General features: G+C 38.0%; 2 long non-coding RNA genes across 3 annotated transcripts; both read right to left on the bottom strand.

Annotated features, from left to right (window-relative positions):
- Positions 1-2,732: 2,732 nt before the first annotated feature.
- On the bottom strand, positions 2,733-7,957 carry LOC147567770 (uncharacterized). 2 transcript variants are annotated; one of them, XR_015230845.1, is made up of 3 exons: positions 7,769-7,957; positions 3,264-7,090; positions 2,733-2,964 (listed from the first exon to the last, which is right to left on the bottom strand). It is a non-coding gene; the product is annotated as an uncharacterized LOC147567770 (long non-coding RNA). The 2 variants fall into 2 exon arrangements; XR_015230844.1 differs by having other exon boundaries at positions 2,733-7,090.
- Positions 7,958-18,800: 10,843 nt separating this feature from the next.
- Positions 18,801-20,050, bottom strand: LOC147567769 (uncharacterized). Its single transcript, XR_015237911.1, has 4 exons — positions 19,950-20,050; positions 19,550-19,677; positions 19,226-19,394; positions 18,801-18,990 (listed from the first exon to the last, which is right to left on the bottom strand). It is a non-coding gene; the product is annotated as an uncharacterized LOC147567769 (long non-coding RNA).
- Positions 20,051-20,640: the final 590 nt, after the last annotated feature.

Raw genomic sequence — 20,640 nt, 5'->3', positions numbered from 1 at the left:
GGCGCATTAGCTAGTAACATGTAATTCAACCAAAGTAACTTATAATTCCACCATTAAGCCCGTCACCCTTTCACTTCATTCAGTTATATACATTTCAAAAGATAAAAATCACCCTAGATTTTTCTTTCGGTTACACTTGGTTCTCCAACAGCCATATACAAAAATGCATGCTTAAACTCCAAACTCGATAGGCTTAAAGACCCAAAATCAAAAAATATATGAATACTAATATCAAGAATTAACTAGCAACCAAAAAGTCCACATAAACTATCATATTTCGGCTTCCTAGAGCCTCACATTAATAATTGTTTCAAGAAAAGAGACCTACTGCACAATTGCTGCAAATAAATTGATTGCCTTTATGTAAGTAAAGCAATGCCAACCTTAATTTCGAAAACAAAAAAATAAAAAATAGAAAATAAAAACAAATTTAAAATAAAATAAAATAACAAATACACAAATAGAATCTCCATACATCATATGTATATCCATGAAATTAAGCCAACTGCCCACCAATGTTTATAGTCATATCATGATGTATGGAGATACTTGTGTAATAAGGCCAAACAAAAAAAAAGGAAAAAAAAAATACAAAAAAATAGAATCTCCATACATAGTATGTATATCCAACCTTAATCTCGAATAGGACCGACATCTTTGGTGTCATATGTATGGAGATACTTGTGAAATAAGACTTAAATAAAAATAAATGAAAGAACACAAAAGTAGAATCTCCCTACATAATATGTATATCCATAATCTCAAGCCAACTGCCAGGCAATGTGTGTATTCAATTGTATACCAACCTTAATCTCGAATAGGACCCACATCTTTGGAGTCATACAATTATGTACAGAGATACTTCTGTAATAAGACTAAACAAAAATAAAAGAAAGAAAAAATAAATAAATGAAAGAAAACAAAAATAGCATCCCATACGTAATATGTACATACAGTACATTCATAAACTTGAGCCCAATGCCAGCCAACGTTTGTAATCAATGGATACCAACCTTTATCTCAAACAAGACCCACATCTCTTGGTACCGTACCATTATGTATGGAGATACTTATGATTATGAAGCTTACGAAATAGTAAATACTCTTACTAAAAAATAAAATAACTATATATTGAAAAAAAAGAGAATTCTTTGCACATATTAATAGCCACCAAGATACGACTGCAACCTCGATAGAGGCCATTGCCAACCTTAGTCTCGCATGACCCACATCGCAAATAATATTCTCGATAGAAACCCACACTTTTGTTAGTGTTCTCACATTACCCCCACATACTTGGTAACTTACTGCGATGTGTGCAATGACTTGTTAAATTAGAAAGCTTCACAAAAAAAAATATTGTCCAAACCATATTCTTAACAAAAATAGGAAAGTCAATTTAGAGAAAAAAATGTAGAATTCCCATACATCATATGTATAACAATAAACTTAAATCAACCGCCAGCCAATGTTTGTAGTGAAATTGATACCAACATTATCTCGAATGGGACCCACATCTCTTAGTGTCATACTATGATATATGGAAATACTTATGAAACTTAAAAGACAGTAAATATTGAGTCTTAACATACGTCAATAACCACCAAAATACAAGTCTCTTAGTGTCATTTCCACCTTAATCTCGCATCAACCCAACCGACATTTCTAGGTAGCTTGTTTCAGTTTGTATACCTACCAACCTATCAAAAAATAGATGGAAGCATCTGTCTAACCACCAACTTAAACTTACTGCCAATGATATTCTAGGATGAAACTGATGTATATTGGTTTTAACCAATCCCACTAAAATAAAGAAAGCACTAGCAAACTGAGGCAAAAAACAATACTCAAATCTTACCTGTTTGCAACAATAGGGTCAGCAGAGTAATCCAACGCATTTCGGTAACAAAAAAAACCTCAAACTGTGAGGCCCACTCAGGTAAGAAATGCACACCTGGCTCTCTCCAAGCATTATATACTTTGACAGTTCAACATTGGGTTCCTTCGCACTGGACTGGAGTACTTCCAAGATCTCCAAAAGTGACCAAAAAAATTCCCCACTGTCTAAGGACACATTAAGGGACTAACGTGCCAAAATGTTTCCTTCCTAAAATGCCGAGGATAGCTCAAGTAAGACTTGCAGACCCAGCTCTCTTCCGACAACCAGTGAACACTTTGACAGTTTTATAATGGGTTCCTTCCCACTACAGTACTTCTCTATATCAGTAGAAAGTGAGGGAACAGTTCCCAGAATTTGATACCACATAACTGAGTCTCATATATTACCTCTACGACAAACATAAAAGTATTTCAACCTCTCCAGGAAAAACGATGGCTCGGGTACAATTTCCAGACCGTGACATCTCTGAACAACCAACATACACTTCGACAGTTCAACAATAGGTTCATTTCCACTCAACTACTTCTCAAGATCGGTACTAAGTGACTGAAGAGTTCTAACATCTCCTTTGTAGTTCCAAAAGATGAGATACAGGAGCATTGTGTCTCTGCTTTGAACAAAATACTGAGCTGAAAGGCAAGAGGACATGCCAGAGCAAATATGCATTATCAAACATTTATAATGAATCAACCAGTCATTGTTAGTATATTATACTCTAGACCAAATCATTAGTTGGGACTGAACAAAAAAGTCTGAAGACAGGAATAACAGGAGGGAAAAAGGCAAGGGAGTCGTCAATGCGACACTTCATCCTGACATAATTATAAGACATTTAAGAAGGCGAAAAACTCTGATCTTTAAACCAACACAATCTCAATGTACTAAATCAGCCTACAAGATGGGATTTTTAACCGAACTGCAGCAAATAAATCATTTTTAAATCCATAAAGGGTGTAGTTCTTGTTTGTGTAGAACATACATGGTCTAATGTGAAATGCAGGTTCATTGCGCACCAGCAGCCGTCGGGGGTGGGTGTGGGGGGAGGCGTATCGTAAGCATTGTACCTGTTTCATCAGTGATTGATCAAACCCTCAAACATGGTAAGAAGGACTAGTCCATCTTTAACTCCTAGTAGCAAACCGCACCCAAGAAAGCTAACTTCCAAGTAGCAAATGTCCTTTTGAAAAATTTTTGTTTGTTCTGCTAGACTGTCTTAGATTGCAAGCTTAAGTTCCTTACTGAATTTGGAAGTATTGTTCCTCTTATATTAGATGTTTCCATTGAATGAAGTAATAGAATTAGAAGTGTACTTCCAGAGTTCAAAACAAGGTATCATAGGAAAGTATTCTAGTAAGTTACTTACATCATCGTTATTGTTAGAGTGCACCATTCGTCCATTCATTTCAAACACATGATAGTAGGCTTCCAGCTTCAATACATGAAGGCTGAATCCGTCAATTAACTCTGATGGAAAATACCATAATTACTTTACAATGAGAACGTCAGAAATGTGTTCGCCATAACATTAAACAGATGGTTTATTTCACCGCTGTCAAAGAGCTCTAGTCACTGGCAGATAGGCAGTGGAAGGCAGGAGCCAACATATTGCATTTCTCTTTTCAGTTACAACCTAAACAATGAGTTCCAGTATACATAGTTGTTCATGTTCAATCTCAGCTTCACCGAGTATAAAAAGTGGGATTTCGAGGATGGATCAGAAAGGATTTGCAGACCCATCTCTCTTTGGACAACAACTATGCGCTTTGATAGTACCACAGCGGGTTTCATGTCAAGTTAAAGAGACAATGCTGTCAACAAATCCAATATTTCATTGAGTCTCATTTGTCGCATGCGACAGATTCCAACACAGTAATCAGTAAATTGTTCCAAAGGATAATATGTGCCAACAATGGTGGCTTTCTTTAAACACAAAAAATCCAGCAGGGAGAGGGGACGTGATTTGTTTCCCTCCAAAAGAGTTTCCAGCGTCGCATAATTGAGTCTCAACAGCTAACAAATTTCAAACACTATTGTTCCAAACTATGAGATAATATGATAATGCCTTCTCTTTATACAAAAAAAAATACCACCAAGGGGGCATTTGTTCCCCTCCAAATGAGTTTCAAACAGCTCATCGACACATAATTAAGTCTCATTTGTTGCATATTAACCATTTTAAACAAAATGAATACCTTCTCTTTAAGCAAAAAAAAAAAATCCAGCCAGCCGGGGAGGGGGGGTATTGTTTCCCTCCAAATGAGTTTCCAACAGCTCAATGGGACGTGATTGAGTCTCATTTGTTCAATGCTAACAAATTTCAGCACATCATTTGTCACATGCTACCAAAATTCAGCACATCATTTGTCGCATGCTACCAAATTTCAACACATCATTTGCCTCATACTAACAAATTTCAACACATCATTTGTTGCATACTAACAAATTTCAACACATCAGTTAAGTAAATTGTTCCAAACTATGAGATACACCGACTATAACACTTTCTCTCCAAACAAAAGAAATTTGTGCTTGATGCAAAGGGTGCACTAGCTAGTAACCATGTAATTCAACCAGTTTGGTACAAAATATAAGAAATCTTTATCCAACAAAAGCGACTTGTAATTCAATCATTAAGCTCGTCCCCCTTCAATTCATTCAGTTATATACATTTCAAAAGATAAACATCACCCTAGATTTTTCTTTCGGTTACACTTGGTTCTCCAACAGCCATATACAAAAATACATGCTTAAACTCCTAACTCGAAAGGCTTAAAGACCCAAAATAAAAAATTATGTGAATACCAATATCAAGATTTAACAAGCAACCAAAAAATCCAGATAAACTATCATATTTCGGCTTCCTAGAGCCTCACATTAATAACTGTTTCGAGAAAAGTGACCTACTGTAAAGCAATGCCAACCTTAATTTCGAAAACAAAAACAGAAAAGATAAAATAAAATAAAATAAAATAAAATAAAAGATAAAAACAACTACAAAAGTAGAATCTCCATACATAATATGTATATCCATAAACTCAAGCCAACTGCCAGTCAGTGTGTGTATTCAAATGTATACCAACCTTAATCTCGAATAAGACCCACATCTTTGGAGTCATACCTCTATGTATGGAGATACTTCGGTAATAAGACTAAACAAAAATAAAAGAAAGAAAACAAAAAATGAAAGAAAGAAAACAAATATAAATGAAAGAAAACAAAAATAGCATCTCCATACATAATATGTACACACTGTACATTCATAAACTTAAGCCCACTGCCAACCAACGTTTATAATAAATAGATACCAACCTTTATCTCAAATAGGACCCACATCTCTTGGTACCGTACCATTATGTATGGAGATATTTATGATTATGAAGCTTACAAAATAGTAAATACTGTTACTAAAAAATAAAATAACTATATATCGAAAAAAATAAGACTTTGCAGACATTAGTAGCCACCAAGATACAAATACTGCCTACTGCAACCTCGATAGAGTCCATTGCCAACTTAGTCTCGCATAACCCACACTTTTGTTAGTGTCACATTACCCCACATTACTTGGTAACTTACTGCGATGTGTGCAACGACTTGTTAAATTAGAAAGGTTCACCAAAAAAATAATATCGTCCAAACCATATTTGCTGTCATACCATTATGTATGGAGATACTTCTGTAATAAGACTAAACAAAATAAAAAGAAAGAAAACAAAAATAAATGAAAGAAACAAAAATAAATGAAAGAAAACAAAAATAGCATCTCCATACATAATATGTACATACAGTACATTCATAAACTTAAGCCCATTGCCAGCTAACGTTTGTAATCAATGGATACCAACCTTCATCTCAAATAGGACCCACATCTCTTGGTACCGTACCATTATGTATGGAGACACTTATGATTGTGAAGTTTACGAAATAGTAAATACTGTTACTAAAAAATAAAATAACTATATACCGAAAAAAGAAGTCTTTGCACACATTAGTAGCCACCAAGATACAAATACTGCCTACAACAACCTCGATAGAGGCCATTGCCAACCTTAGCCTCGCATAACCCACATCGCAAATGATATTCTCGATGAAAACCCACACTTTTGTTGCTGTTCTCACACTACCCCACATTACTTGGTAACTTACTGCCATGTGTGCAATGACTTGTTAGATTAGAAAGATTCACCAAAAGAATAACATCATCCAAACCATAGTCTTAAAATCTTGAAGTTTTAGACTTGAGTAATAAGACTAAAAAAAAAATAAGAAAATCAATTTTAAAGAAGTAGAATCCCCATACATCATATGTATAATCATAAACTTAAACCAACAGCCAGCAAATGTTCGTAGTTAAACTGACACCAACGTTATCTCGAATAGGACCAGATATCTTGGTGTCCTACCATGAAGTATGGAGATACCTATGAAACTTACGAGATGGGTAATATTGTTACTAAAAAATAACATAACAGAAAAAAGCCATTGCAAACGAGAGTAATCACCAAGATACAAGTACAAAAATATTGCCTAATGCCACCTGAACGGAGTCCATTGCCAACTTTAATCTCGCATTCGCCACATTATAAGTGACTTGTTGTAATGTGCATACCAACTTATTAAGATTAGATTTCAACATATGTCGAAGTCGAACCACCATTTTTACATATCGCAAGATGATATTCTCGGACAAAACCCATTATTGTTAGTGATCTCACATTACCCCACATTACTTGGTAACTGACTAACGTTATCTCCATCCATACATCGTATGTATAACAATAAACTTAAACCAACCGTCAGCCAATTGTTTGTAGTGAAATTGATACTAACGTTATCTCGAATAGGACCCACATCTCTTGGTGTCATACTATGATGTATGGAGATACTTATGAAACTTAAAAGACAGTAAATATTGAGTCTTTACATACATCAGTAACCACCAAAATACAAGTTTCGCCTACGGAAATTAAGATATAGTCCATTTCCAGCTTAATCTCGCATCAACCGACATTTCTAGGTAGCTTGTTTCAGTTTGTATACCAACCAACTTACCAAAAAATAGATGGCAGCATCTGTCTAACCGCCAACTTAAACTTATCGCCAATGATATTCTAGGATGAAACTGGTGTATATTGGTGGTATACTATGGTGCAAGAAGAGACTGGAACACCTATTTATGTCACATAAAAACTGTACCATGATGTAAAATAAGAAACTAACTTATTGTACAAACTTTTGTATAAAAACGACAGAAAACAGAATCCTTGAATGATAGAATATTCCCAACTGCTGTTAAAAACAGAGACTACACCGATCTTAATATTTATAAAGTTCCATAATTCTTGGCGGGACAGAAAGCAAAGCAAGAAAAAATATTCTCATATTGAACCCTAGCCACCAAACCCGTTATACTTACAGCTTAAAACAACGAGATCAGATTAATGAAGAGATGCATAGACCAGATGAGATCTACTTCCTCATATATATTTTCAAGCTTCAATGAATGAAGTGGACTAGAATGAATGGCGAAAAGAATTAGCAGCAATATCCACCAACAAAGAACCAACAGTCATACATCCCTATAGCGAGTCAACCCAAAGAGATTTCAAGGTTTCCCTTATGTTCTGGCTTATTCAAAAAATTTCTGATCGAACCACAAGGAAAATAGGGTTTTATAATATCAAGATTTAGCAATCCTTTTGTTGCAATACCTAAAGAGGGAGAGAGGGAGAATTTCATGAAAAGAATAGCTAGATCCGGTTTCTTTTTAGGGTTTTCAAAAATAAATATCGAGAACAAGCATAAACATTCATCAATTAGGGGTTCAACTATGGATAAATGCAAAATTATTAGGGTTACGAATCATACCCTTCTCTCATCAACAAATCAAGATTGCAGTTCTTGGTGTCTCTATCATCCATCGCTCGTCGCCCGTCGCGCGTCAATCGTCGTCCCTTCGCCCGTCGCGAGTCGCTCGTTCTCGAGTCTCTACCCTTTCTCTCGCTCGTTTTCGAGTCTCGACCCACTGTGTCTTAGAAATTCATTCTATTCAATAGGGCTGACCAAGTTTTTTTAACCAAGTGGTATCGTTGTATTATTTATGAAACATGAAACGATACAACATTGAAACGCTGGGATACAGATATGAAGAAACAAAATTACATTTATAAATTAACACATTTTCTTCATTCTGTGTCTTTGACCGTTGACATCTTTCTCCGCAATAGTAAGTGGAAAAGATAGGTACTTCAAAGACGAATATAACGAACCATAACCAACGAAACTTAACCATTTCCCAACAAAATGGCCAGATTGAGACTCGGTCGGAGGAACGTGACTCCCATTGCTGCAAGTAACCACTAACTAACAATCTAACCCATGACCACCACTTCACAATCAAATTCAGTTCAAAGCACTCACGAAGAACCAAGTGGAAAAAGAAATTCAGAGCTTCAAAGAAGTCTAGTGATTTCTTAAAGGCGGAATCAACAGATTCCAGGATTACCCCCCAGTATTCTCTCGATAGAGAAGTCATGTCCCACCACAAATCGGAGAGATTGCGATTGAACACCTGGTAATTAGGGCCGCTGAAGAAGTCCGAGCCTAAAGACTCAACAAGGACAGCAAAGAAATGCAGACAAACTGCAGAAGGTGGAAGGTGAGGCAGAGAAGCATATCTGTTGAGAGTTGAGGTCAAAGTAGAGGCTACTAAAGCGGTGCTAGCCGAAATAGGAGGAACCCAAAACATTTCCAAAAAACTTGAAATTTTCTTGCCCGGGTCAAAAGGCCGACCTAGAAGCAATAAAATCCAGACCCCCTTGGATTCTCCTGGGTCGAAAGGAGAGCATATATGTTCTCCTGGATTAAAAGGAGTTCTCTTAAGATAATATGATTGGGCCCAACCAGATAAGATGTAACCGGGCAAAGCACTAAGAAATTGGGCCCAATGAAGAAGAGCCCAAGTAAAAGTCAAGCCCATATAGGTTGCCAACTCAAGGGGGAAGATGAATCTAGATTCACCACATGTAAAGAGAGAGAGGGCAAGTGTCACTCTCTTGTGAATAGGCCTGACCATGCACCATTCAGGTAAAGGTTTGCCGGCTGAATATGATGGTTTTCCGGCGACAAGTTCCGGCTCAGAGATATGGTGCCAGAGGAGGAGATCATCGTGTATCAAGTTAGATCCATAACACCCACCCGGATCAAAAGGCACAGCAGTACTATAGAAACACCATAGCCAAGTTCGTTGAGGTTTTATCTCATGGCTAGAGATGAAGAAGACAGAAGCAGTATACAAACTATCCATGGCAAGGGAGGTCAAGGAGATGGATTAAGATCCAGGGAACTTTAGATCTTCAAGTAAACAAAGAACCAAGAAATTCAGCAGAGCAAACGAGATTGATCTCCACTAGAGAACAAAGAACCAGGAAAAACATCAACACAAAGCGACTGTAATCATTTTAAGGCATGACTCGCCATTGCTTCCGACTGAACGAAGCTGTATATCCAGAAAATAAAACCAAGATCTGATTCCAGGAGAACAGATAACCTAGATCTAGTTTCTTTGTCTAAGTTAGATCCATAACACCCAATATTTACTACTACTAGTGTAGTTAGTGAGAGAAAGTGGAGAGAGAGTCGATCTCTTGGATCTTCCCCCAAGTGGCCTTCGATCCAAAAACTTGGATCAAGAAGTGAAACTTTATCTACACTTGTACCCTGACCACCACCACCCCCTTTGGCAGAGGACTAAGGCCTCATTAGATAGCTTTATAGGGCTGACCAAGTTCAACAAAAAAAAAAAAAGTAGGGCTGACCGAAGTATCCGTTTCTTAAGGAATTTTTTTTTGAGTTAATTCCTATTTGGCTCCCTATTTTGTGACCAGCTTCCTTTATGACCCCCTGTTTCCATAAATTCAAATGTAGCCCCTTTTTTTTTAATGTAAATGTCATAACTGCCCTTCCTATAAAATATTTTTTCAAAATAAATTAAATAAAAAAGATGAATTCCACCTCACCTCTTTCTCCACCTCACATCTCTCTCAACTTCACCTCTCTCTCCAATTCACCTATCTCTCTCTCTCAACTTCACCTCTCTCTCCAATTCACCTATCTCTCTCTCTCCAACTCAACCTCTCTCTTCTTCCGGCCGGCGGCGACTTTAAAAAAAGCATCTGATCTCTCTCTTTTTTATTTAATTTTATTTTGATTTTATTTTGAAAAATTTGAGGTGGAGAAAGATGGAGAAAGATGTGAGGTGGAAGTGAGGTGGAATTCATCTCTTTTATTTAATTTTATTTTGAAAAATATTTTATAGGAAGGGCAGTTATGACATTTACAGTAAAAAAGGGGGCCATATTTGAATTTATGGAAAACAGGGGGCCATAAAGGAAGCTGGCCACAAGTAGGGGCCAAATAGGAATTAACTCATTTTTTTTATAAAACACCCTAAAAATGGGCTCAAATCCCACATTCAGTCCAATCTGGAACAACATCTATTATATAACGTAGGATGGCGAGTGCTGACTAGGCAAATCGAAAGATAAATTCAACGGTTCACTGTGTATTTTTTTAGAGCATCTTTACCCTTTGATCTATTACCTACTTAAGAAAAAAGAAAAAGTTCACCCCTCAAAGAAAGAATGTAAACAAAACTATTAATCTGCTTTGTCCCTATTCTTTCTGTTACCAACGGTCCAAGCAGTCATTTAATCTCCACGGTTAAACGAATGATGTTTCATCTCCTGTCTTTAGCATCTCAAATGAGGTGAAATTAATGAGAAGAAACCATCATTTCGTTTATCATTACAGAATCAGTCTTCTCTCTCTTCTTTGTCAATTTGTTTGATAGTGCCAAAAATGGGCGAAAAAGGATAGGGATGCATTAGGTATTAAAGAAGATGGTTGATGCTGCGGATGTTATGTCTTTGGACGTTCAACCTACTTCTTCTGTTTTCTGTTATAACCATTTTCGGTCTTGCTGAATCTATCAACTTCTTCTGGTATACCTCTATAGGGTTTCTCGATTTAGGATTAAAATTAAACGAGAGAAATAATTTGTAATGTGTATTAAACTCTAAATCGATGATTGGTATAGTCCAGATCAATCAAACTCGACCAAGAATCGATCGGTGATGATTAGGTTTGTAGAGAGAAAGCTTTCAGAAATATGGTTTTCGGGTTTGGAGAACATCATCAGAGAAGATAGAGGGTAAGTCGGAATACACCAGCGATGGTATTTTCGTGAGTAATGGTTGTTTTCTAACGAGAACTAAAAGTCCTAGTTTTGGTAGTCGGCGACAGTACAACCCTAAAGGGTTTCTCGCGGGAGAGAACATCTCTCGGAAAGGATAAAGAAAGAAGAAAAGGCAGGGGGTTCTAAAGGCGCCCCTGCTTATTGTTGTACCCGCCATTTATCTCATAAACCTTCACTAAGTTGGCTGGATAGGGTGCTAATGGCAGGAAATTGGGGCGTCTGTAAAAATCCCCATGAAAAGAAAAACCTAGGTTCTTTCTTTCTTTGTTCTTTTTTTTTAATGGGTTTGTGTGCTTTTGCGTGTTTTGTGTGAAGTAGACCACGTTAGTGGTTTTGATAAGTTAGGTTGTTGATGAATTGGCTCTGAATCTCGAATAATGGCTCCATACCCCGCATCCACCTCGTTCAGAGCACCATCGGTATTAGTCATATATCTCCCTGCCATCGGCCGAGTCCATTTACATGGAGTATAAACCAGCTTTTGAAGAGAGATAGTAAGATTCCAACGATCGATGGTCCTCCAATTCTCCTCAGTATCTTCAAACCGTTTGGTAACGGTATTCAGCTTAATCCACACTTCATCCCAGATAGTGTGAAAATCAGCCCTGGTGACATGACATTGCCTCTAAATACCTTGTTGTTTCGTTCCTTCCAAATATGATAGACATAGGCATTTAAGAGCAAACGACCCACCCGGGCAGCAATGGAAATCCCATCAAAGTGATTAAGACACCATTGTAGCGATTCCGATATATTCTTTATAACCGAACAACCAAAGAATAGGTGGAAATCCGTTTCTTCTTCTCCCCCACAAAAAACACATGTAGTGTCTATAACCATACCCCAACTAGCTAGAAGAGATCTAATTTTGAGGCGTCTTCGAAAAGCAAGCCACGTGATGAAACAATGTTTGGGTTCCTCTTGGTCGAATTGCTTCATACGTCTCTTTGAGAGTAAACTCTCCATTCTGGCTTGGCATCCAGATCACCTCATCTCTGAGTGTACTATCTACCACCACCTCTCTGGCCTCGACCACGATAGTCCCTAACATAGCTGCAATATGAGTAGGAAAAATCCAGCCCAACTGCCCAATAAACTGAGAGACCCGTGCATCTAAATGTAGGTGAGAATCATATCTATTACTCGGGGCTGAAAGAGTCCAGAAATGCTAATCTTTGATAAGATTATTTCTCACCCAATCAGCCCACAAGGTCCTCTTTCCACTAATCAAATCCCATATATGGCGAAGATATGACGCCTCGAACAACACCTCAATATTACGAAAACCAAGTCCCCCTTCATCAATGGGGTAACAAAGGCTTTCCCAGCCAATGGGAGCTCTCTTACACCCCATATCCACGCCAGACCAGAGGAACTTGCTAAAGATGGAGTTGATATCATTTATTACTCTCTTGGGAATAACGAACACTGTTGCCCAATATAGTAACATACTATTCAAAACCACCTTTACGAGGAGAACTCGCCGCGCGAACGATGAACATCGACTCTTCCAAGATTGGATTCGTCCCTTGATTTTATCAATCAGCGGAATATAGTGACTATAGGTGAGACGATATAAGAGGCAAACCAAAGTAACAGATAGGCAGAGAACCAGTCCCGAATTCTAGAATACCAGTAATATCACTCTGACCTTGGGTCGAAAGACCAGTAAAGAAAACCGTACTCTTGAGCACATTGGCCTGCAACCCCGTCGCTCGATGAAAACCAGTTAACACACCTTTTAGAGATCGAGCCGAACCCGCGTCCCCTCGGAAGAAGACCATGAGATCGTCGGTGAAACAAAGGTGAGTAACTTTCGGAACTTGACACTTAGGGTGTAGTAGAAACCGACATGCTCTTTCCTCTCGATCAATAAGAACCGCGAATACCTCCATCATTAACACAAACAGATATGGAGAAATTAGACAGCATTGCCGTATACCTCGATTCCCATCAAAACAACCATGGGCTTCACCATTAACCATAATCAAGAACTTAGACGTAGTAACACAGGCCCGTATCCATTCTACGAATATATGTGGAAAATGAAACTTACCAAGGACTGAGAATAAAGAAGACCAACGAACTGTGTCATACGCCTTCTTAAGGTCAATCTTAACCGTACACCTAGCCGAGATGTCTGGTCAGACATCTAATTCTGAACAATCTCATGGGCTAACATGGTATTGTCCTGAATAGTACAGCCAGATATAAAGGCTGATTGGTTCGGACTGATCATCGAGTAAATAACTCCCTTCAGCCGTACAGTAAGAATCTTGGTAATGCATTTATACAACACATTACAACAAGACATCGGTCTGAAATCTGACACTAAAGAAGCGTAATCTATTTTAGGAATAAGAGTCACAAAAGTAGAATTTACCTCTTTGAGAAGTTTTCCTGAGCTGAAGAACCTCTGGATAGCTTCCACAAAATCATCATCCGAAGATCATCAAGAATCTTCCATCGTCTATCTCGCTCTCTCCTCATCCCAGAGGCACAGTTCCAGTGAAGGGAACTCTTCCTTCCGCTGGAACCAGACCTCGAGGAGGGTTTCCAACGAAACGCTCCTCGAGGGTTTCGTGGTCGACAAACCACATACCTTTCATGGTCGACCGACAACAAAATCTTAAAGAGATCTACAAAGATCTATAGCGAGAGAGACAAATCTACGAAGAGAGGGTGGGAAAGAGAGAAGACGTGAGCAGATAAAATTATGTGAGTGTATTTGCGCTTAAAAGACGAAATCATAGGATTTCAAGTCACTCAATTTACAAACTCACATTAAAAGAATTTATTGTGGTGAATATGGCATATTTCCATCATACTTTTCACACATATGTTATCTATCTAATTCTATCTATAATTGATGATTTCAAAAGTCAGAGTTCTAAAAATTTAAAGCTATTAACGAATGATTTTTCTGTAGGAGTATTTCAAAAGCTTTATAGATGAAATTTTTTTCGTAAGTTACTAACTTTATGGGAGTAAATTAAATTAAACTATCCCTAAAATTTTTGTAAAGTTCTGCCCTTGCTTGCACAATTTTTTTTTTTTTTTTTTTTTTTTTTTTTTGAATTGGTAAGCGTGTGCCTCGAACCCTTGACCTCTAAGTTGGAAGACTTACCTCTTACCACTTGAGCCAAGGGTTGTTGGCAACCCTTGCTTGCACAATTGCTCCTAACAACCATGGTGTTTTTATCCTTCTTGATATCCGGTCGAGATATATCTTCAGACAGAATCTATAAAGAGATACTAAAACATTTTCTCTCTATAAATCTTGAACAACCACATACTCAGTCTGGGATAGCTCCAAACGTAGAGACATTTTCCAGCCCATAATAATTTCCAAAATGCAACACCGTAGTCAAAAGAGAATGGGGAGGGGATAAGTTTCAAATCTTGAAAAGAATAATTTTATTGTTTCTTACGCAATATTATCATCTATATTACTTATTTTGGTTATTTATGCGGGAAAAAACCCTCAAATAATAGCCTTCTTTAGAATGTAATCTTTACTCTCCATCTCGGGTTTTCATATCAAGAACCCTTTGTATGGGCCAAAATACGTAACCAGGAGCGCCCCTAGCAATCCACGATTAATGGGCTCACACAGTGACCAAGCCCATGCATTGATGGCTAATGGGTCCGACCTATCTTCGGGCACCCCGAAACAACGTTAAATACGGAAGTACATCGAGCCCCGGATAAAGAGGTTCGTCGTCACCTCCTCAGCAGACCTCCCTTCGTACATCCGCTGGGGAGGCGTTACAGTCATTCAAGATGACAATATCCTGAATATACCCGTTAAGGGGTTACGATATCCATATTAATGGTGACAGCTCCATGCGTTACCACATTGAAGACGACAACCCACCACCAGGTGATAATTGACCAAGAAAGACAGTTGACCACGAAACATTATATAAGGATCATCTGGTCATCGACTAAGGCATCCAATCACGGATAACAACACCCGACATCCAATCCACCCACAATCAACTAACCACCTATCTTTCTCTCTCTTGATTAAGGAAGACGAGTGATCTTTCTCTCTCATGACGACCACCTGATTAAGGAAGACAAGTAATATTTCTCTCTCCTGACGACCACTTGATCAAACAGTTGATGAGTGATATTTCTCTCTCCTGACGAACACCTGATCAAGGAAGGCGACCACCTGATCAGGGAAGGCGACTGATATTTCTCTCTCCACACAACCAAGGGGTGCAAGCACTTTATTTTACTCGACGAGTAGAAAATTAGGCAAGCATACACCCAGTTGTATCACCTTTTGTCCCAAAAGTGACTTGCTCAGACAACATATTTAACTCAATACCTCAAACTCTGGTTTACAATTCGTATTCAATATTTGCCAAGTTCACTAACTTGACCGTCGGAGCCCCCTTAGGCCGGCACCATCCCGGTGTCCCTTAGGATCTTACGGTCACGTGTGTTTTTGTCTCTTGTCACAGGTTAAGCCCAAAGACGTTGTTGGTGCCCGCAAAAATATTAATAGGTGAAGGTCTGACTTCCGGTCAACGGCCCAGTCCTATTGACTTCTTGACCCACGATTTTGTACCCTCATTGTTTGGCGCTAGAAGGAGCGCCTCGACAACTAATTACTGAGTTATCCCGATGGCACAAGAGATGACTAACGCTTCACTCGACGTAGCATCCCAGCCTGCAATGTTAACAACTCAGATGCAAGAGAACACGCAACGATTCAAAGCCTCGGAAGAGGAGAACATCCTAGTCAGAGCCGAGAATCAATTATTAAAGGAAAAAAATCACGAAGTTATCCGTAGCCGTATCATCTCGAAGACCAGCTGCTCCTAGGCAGACAGAGCCAAATCCTGAAGAGCGGGTTGAAAGGACAACCGAAGCAAGAGACATGCCTAACCAGCCAATCCTTCGTTCGACAGTCCCGGAATAGTCAACCAGGACAGAAGCAGGCGGCCTCTCAAGTCGACCAGTCACTCGACCAGACCTGGATGACAACCAACGCCCAATGACACAGACCACAGCTACTCCTATCTCCTCTGCTCTTCCTTCTATATTTACTGTACCTATATTATAGACTAATGGGACCTACATCCCTACACACCCGCACTCTCCTAGAGATAATTCTCTTGAGCAGGGCTTGGCAAAAAGGCTAGCAGACCTAGAAGCCTTGCTTACACGCATACCTGGGGTTCCGATTCTATTAAAAAGAGTATGCCCCAAAGTTATGCTGACTCACCTTTTGTAGATGCCATCGCTTTATTTGAGATGCCAAGGAAGTTTACCTTCCCAAATATGAAGATGTACGATGGTACGTCTGACCTAGCTGACCATATTGCTTCTTACAAACAACGTATGTTTACTGTTGCTATACGGAGAGACCTAAGAGAAGCCTGCACGTGCAAGAGCTTCGACTCTAGCCTCGTTGGCCCAACCTTGCAGTGGTATACTAATCTTCCTAACAACTGCATTTCATCTTTCGCACAACTGACTGATACCTTTGTTGAGCAGTTGTGGATGCCTTCAGGAAGGGGCTCCTTTATGATGGAGAGGTGTACAAAGAGCTTACCAAGTTCAATTGTACGACCCTCGATGATTTACTGTCCAAAGCCTGGTTGGACATAAGGTGGGAAGAAGACAAGACCCACCGAAAAAAGAGATATTCGTACGACAACCAATCTAGTGATCGACACTCCAGGAGACCTGATCGTAGGCCAGAACTCAGAAGCAACAGAGACCCGTACCCACCAAGACATCTGAATCCAAGGGAGAACAGGAGACCTTTAGATCCTACATCCAGATGATCTGGCGAGAAGGTCCATGCTCATCTCAGGGCAAGACTTCTAGAGTATAACCTCAATGTTGAACCCAGCGAGGTGGTGGCTGTAATGAAAGGTATGGGCAATACTTTTAACCTACTCATTTGGCCCTCTATGAATTGTATTAACTTCAGCTCTTGCTATCTTTCTTAATATATTAATTCAAATTTTTTTAAAAAAAATGTTTGTTCCACAACCTGCAAGGTGAGGCCCCATTAGTTATAACAACAGACAATTTTTAAGGAAAGAAAAGTTTTGAGTTAACTCATACCACTTTTTGGCCGTCCAATAGCCTGATCCATCTCATCCATTTTCTTTTCCCCACAAATGATAAGCTCTTTATTAGACATTGCTTGAAAAATAATTAAGACAAAAATATGATGCATTCGTGAAGCACAAAGAGTCTCTAGGAGCCAGTCTAGGGTTCTCTCTCTTATTTATTGCAAGGCAACTTAACTGGAAAAAGGAAAGAAATTGAAATTGTCCTCTAAACAGTAACCAGTCAGCAGTCAACTTCATCAAATTAAACCGAATCCTAGAAAGTGCATCAAGTCTGACTCAGTAAACTAAAGTTGAAAGACTTAAACTTCGTGGCCAAAATCTGTGCTCAATGGTTGCTTGTGTTGCTTAAAAGCAAATGCATCAAGTGTTATATTTACCCAAATCCTTTTTGCTCTCGAAGAGGATAAACCAAGTTGTAGTAAGCATTCCTCTAGAATATAACCAACACAATGGATTTCTTATGAAAATGTTAAAATGTTAAAAATGTCAAAATCTGTCCTTTTTTGCTTTTGTTATTTGCAGTCAACTTCATCAAATTAAACCGAATCCTAGAAAGTGCATCAAGTCTGACTCAGTTAACTAGAGTTGAAAGACTTAAACTTCGTTGCCAAAATCTGTGCTCAAGGGTTGCTTGTGTTGCCTAAAAGCAAATGCATCCAAGTGTTATCTATCTTACCCAAATCCTTTTTGCTCCTGAAGAGGATAAACCAAGTTGTAGTAAGCATTCCTATAGAATATAACAAACAATGGGCTTCTTATGAAAATGTTAAAAATGTTAAAAATGTCAAAATCTGTCCTTTTTTGCTTTTGTTATTTTATATGATTTATACATGGCAAAAAGAATAAATAAATATACTTAAAAGATCCCAACTTTCTAATAATATTGAATGAAAAAACAGGCACTAAATGTTTGAGGTTGTTATTCGGTATGTATAGGCATGAAAGTAACAAATCAAGTCTCATCTAATACGATTTGAATATTTTCCTGGGCCCTAAGTTCACTACTTCTTCCGCTCCATATCAAAGAGCTAACTATCTTAAGGTCAATGTTAGCCGTATATGTGCAGTAACACCAAATTGATCAGAACCTGTAGACCAAATTTAAATAGAAGCAAAGTCTGCAAGTTGGACAATAAGTACACAAAGTCATGACAGATAGCAACAATAAAACGTACTTATGCTGGAGCGAGGTTTATGGAATGATTGAAGCCCACGTGGTTAACAAGCTTAAAACATCAAACCAAGTAAGTCCTTATATATGAATCTAAGAAACTAAAATTCCTCTGGCCTTATTAAGGATCCCAACTTGTACATGTTCCTATCAGTGCAGCCGCTTTTGTTCAAGTTCACATGTCTCGTATTGGAAATCTTATAATGTCGTATATACAACTAGTCAATACCAAAATAGCATCATGTAGATATAAAATGAAGAGGTATCCCAGGGCATACAAGATACAACATTGCTGGCAAATTACTTCTAGTTGCCACACGACTTTCCTTTCATGGCCAAGATAACAAGAAGAGTGGAACTTAACTTACATTTTTCTTATGGTAATATATGAATTTAGCACTTTCGGTTAGTCACACAAGTACTGGTAACCAAAAGAAATGATAACATTCATTTAAACAAGTTAAACAACTAACCAACGACTGCTTTTTCTTCCAGAGCTCAGGCTAGTTCCCAGTTTCCTCATCTTCACTTTGGGGATAAAAATCTTTGATCAACCAAACTAAAAAGGAGAAAGATTGAAAATTTTATTAACTTATTCAGTTGCCACTAGAAAAATATATTTGTCAACAAGCTTGGACTATTTGATAGATAACAAGTTTATACAATTCCTATACAACAACATGATTTCTGGACTAAATGAAAGTTGAAACTAGCCCGCAAGGCATGCCAAATGTATAAACACCAATGTAATTGGAGGGAATAAAACACACACTACTGAAGTAGATTAAACATACCCTGTCGACACTATCATTATCTCTGTAAATTCCTCCAACTGCTTACATTGTTTGTTGGTGTCTTTAGTCTTATCCAGCTTCTACAAGCAATTTATGTAGAATGAGACAAGTTAAACTTGCTCACTTTTTTACTTTTCATGGATTCATGAATCATCGACATATCAGTTCCCTATAGAGAGGGTGCATTAATGTTATTATAATATTTTATCAGTAATGCGAGAATACGATCATATTGACAGTGTCTAAAGAGATGACGAAAGAATTCCACTGTCCTAAAGGATGTGTGAACATCTGATTGTTAAATAACAAAAGATATTAAGTTACCCATCACAATCCGTCATCTTCATTGAGCAGGAAATGTTTTTTTAGATAGACATGGTTGCTTCAGGCTTTTCATGGATTTTTGTCTCTTGAATTATCAACATACCACTTCACAATGTCCTAGGGATCTCCTAGACATAACACAATAGCAGAATTCAACAGCTATATGATATACAACTCAACATGCTCAAAATGACTGTTTAAGCATATTAGAGAATAAACCACAAGAACATGGTCTAAAATCGTCTTTGATGAGCTTGCACTTTCAAACCCTATTTCCTTGTAATGAAAAACCTTTCAGAACAAAAGTACAAAGAAATGTATTTTTTGAGTAAAGTACATCTAATAATGTAAGCACTGTAGACTTTACACACCATAAAAGTTCCACGAAGTGAAAACATACCTTCTCAACCAGAGCTGCAAGGAGTCAGATCTGTTAACATGCTTCGATAGAATCAACAAAACCAATAGCAATCAAGTGGTTGTCAAAGCTACAGAGACGATCAATAAAAATAGATTTTGCTATTTAGTCGATCAATAAAAGTGAACTTCGAATCTATGCAGTGCAACTAACATGTTTGTCTGCATGAGTGAATGAATGCACATTTGCGGTAAGAAAATGATAGTGAGAGACTCTCAACAAACCTTTCGAAAAAATGATTGCAAGACAACGCAGATAAGTTGTAACCCGTAAGTGAATAATTCTACCTATAGCAGGACTATCCAAATAGTAAGTTTTTATGTGTTACATTGTCAATCATTTGGTAGGAAACATCGCTTTCATCGTGTCTACCACATAAAGGACTTCATATCTTCAAAGAAATTCACTTCTTGAGGAATCAAATATGCAATAAGACTACCATTTGAACTATTTTCAGTTTTATGGAGTAGGCAATTTGATTATCAAGAACACAAACATTGAATTCATACTCAATATGACAGTGTCATACCCTTTTTCAACAGATATCAAGCAGTAAAACTCACAACTGCTAATAGTTTGACTTCAACTGATCCAATATCCACCTACATAACTCGCTAGTTTACTGTGACGTGCACATTACCTGTCGAATTCGAAACACGAGCTAACCATAAAA

The sequence above is a fragment of the Eschscholzia californica genome, unplaced genomic scaffold (genome assembly GCF_041429995.1).
Source record: "Eschscholzia californica isolate CP2 unplaced genomic scaffold, dmEscCali1.0.p SCAF_1, whole genome shotgun sequence".
In the NCBI taxonomy this organism is placed as follows: domain Eukaryota; kingdom Viridiplantae; phylum Streptophyta; class Magnoliopsida; order Ranunculales; family Papaveraceae; genus Eschscholzia; species Eschscholzia californica.
Note: the sequence above shows the minus strand (reverse complement) of the source record. Positions and strands in the feature narration are given on the sequence as shown.